Raw genomic sequence first — 2,474 nt, 5'->3', positions numbered from 1 at the left:
GGTCAAGGGCACATGCCCGGAGGGTTGCTGGCTTGATCCCCAGAAGGCGGAGTGCAGAAGGCAGCCAATCAATGATTTTCTCTCATCATTGATGTTTCTATCTCTCTCTTCCTCTCCCTTCCTCTCTGAACTCAATAAAAATATATTAAAAAAATAAAGTAGAGCTTACTATGCTTAAAAAAAAATAAAATAAAAATAATGTCCTTGCCCATCTTTATCACTGAGTCTACTGTGATTAAAGTTAGTTCCCATTTCCCCTTCAGACTCCTGGCAGCAGGGACTGAAGTCTGATGGAACTGTTGGCAGTTTTCAGGCTTCATGAGAGTAAGAAAATCTGGGGTCTCATTTAACATTGGGTCTCCTCTCATACCCTCAACCCCAAGGATTCTATGTCTTTTTATATCTTTAAACTATCTTCCCCCTGTTTCAAGGACACTCTACCCAGCTTGATATCATGCTTAGGTGGCAGTTTTTCATATCTGCCATGACCAATCACTGTGCAGCAGCTTTTACATGCATCATATAATACTGGTATATATATAATTCTCATAAAATTCTTTCAAAGAAAGTCTTACCATTTTACTATCATTTTTTCACAAATAGGATTTTTATTTGTCACCATTAAAAGTATGACTTTTAAACAGATTCTTGGACTAGGGCCTCATATTCATTAGCTCATTCAACTTTAGCACCTGTCTCATCCTCAGTAGCTTTTCCAGACTACTGTCTTCACCAGGAAACTCCATGAGTTTTCCAAGTCAAACTTGGGCTTCTCCAGCATTTTGACTTTTCTAACAAGACATCATGGAGCAGAGAAATAGAATGGTAGGGCTTTCCTATGTCTCTTCCAGTTTTCTCTGGAATCAGTTTATTACCCACTACTTTCAAGTCACTTGCCTGCGCCTCTCGGGTTATGATTTTCATCATCTTGTTCAGGACTTGGCAGACCTGCTGATGCTGAGCACAAGAGGTCTTCTGAATCTAATTGTTGCAGTTTTTTAGTAAAACCAACACAGAATAGATAAAGCAAATAACCATTGGTTGTCTTGACATCAACATGAGCTTCAATCATGCTCTGCCATTTTTTGACCACGGAGCACATTTTGTCATGGGTAAGATCCATGACATGGAAATTAATTAGGCAGTTTTGCCTTGAAATTCTCAGTAATAACTTGAATATTCTAAATGCAGTGTCATCATTCTGCAGGTCAACTAGGCTCACTCCAAAAACACCACCCCTGAGACCATCAGATGCAATTTTTGTTCCTTGAGTTCTCATGACTAGTATTCTTCCAACATTTTGTATATTAGACATAGCTGGTGCTTTCACACTATACCAATCTTTCTTAGAAAATGGATCAAAAAGTTTCTTTTTGGTTTCCTTTTTGGTACTTTCATAAGGCACTTGTTCTTGTCCATCATCATAATGCTTCTCATAAAGCCAAAAAGGCAAGTCTTACCATTTATTTTTTTTTTTATTTTCCTCTTAAAGTATTACAAAGGGTATTACATAAGTATCCTTTCCCCCCCCCCCCCCGCCCTTGACAAACCACTACCCTCCCTTACCCCCCAGTGTCTTATGTCCATTAGTTATGCTTATATGCATGCATACAAGTCCTTCGGTTGATCTCTTACTCCCCTCCCTCCTGCCCCCCAACTCTCTCTGGCCTTCCCACTGCAGTTTGACAATCAGTTTGAGGCAGCTCTGCCTCTGTATCTATTATTGTTCAAAAGTTTGTAATGGTCTTTATTATCCATGAATGAGTGAGATCATGTGGTATTTTTCCTTCATTGACTGGCTTGTTTCACTTAGCATAATGCTCTCCAGTTCCATCCATGATGTTGCAAATGGTAGGAGTTCCTTCTTTTTAACAGCAGCATAGTATTCCATCGTGTAGATGTACCACAGTTTTCTAATCCATTCATCTACTGATGGGCACTTAGGCTGTTTCCAGATCTTAGCTATGGTGAATTGTGCTGCTATGAACATCTGGGTGCATATATCCTTTCTGATAGGTGTTTCTGGTTTCTTGGGATATATTCCTAGTAGTGGGATCACAGGGTCAAATGGGAGTTCCATTTCCAATTTTTTGAGGAACCTCCATACTGCCTTCCATAGTGGCTGCACCAGTCTGCATTCCCACCAGCAGTGCACAAGTGTTCCTTTTTCTCCACATCCTCTCCAGCACTTGTCGTTTGTTGATTTGTTGATGATGGCCATTCTGACAGGTGTGAGATGGTACCTCATTGTTGTTTTGATTTGCATCTCTCGGATGATTAGTGACTTTGAGCATGTTTTCATATGTCTCTTGGCTTTCTGAATGTCCTCTTTTGAAAGGTGTCTATTTAGATCCTTTGCCCATTTTTTGATTGGATTGTTTATCTTCTTTTTGTTAAGTTGTATGAGTTCCCTATAAATTTTGGAGATTAGGCCCTTATCAGATATGACATTGGCAAATATGTTTTCCCACGAG

General features: G+C 39.7%; 1 pseudogene; it reads right to left on the bottom strand.

Annotated features, from left to right (window-relative positions):
- Window positions 1-636: 636 nt before the first annotated feature.
- On the bottom strand, window positions 637-1,425 carry LOC139003636 (small ribosomal subunit protein eS1-like; annotated as a pseudogene).
- Between the last annotated feature and the right edge of the window lie 1,049 nt (window positions 1,426-2,474).

This window comes from Myotis yumanensis, unplaced genomic scaffold (assembly GCF_028538775.1).
Source record: "Myotis yumanensis isolate MYYU_CA2020_CCGP unplaced genomic scaffold, mMyoYum1.0.hap1 SCAF_1, whole genome shotgun sequence".
NCBI classification, from domain to species: Eukaryota; Metazoa; Chordata; class Mammalia; order Chiroptera; family Vespertilionidae; genus Myotis; species Myotis yumanensis.
The sequence above is the reverse complement of the archived record's forward strand: the minus strand, read 5'-3'. Positions and strand labels throughout refer to the sequence as shown.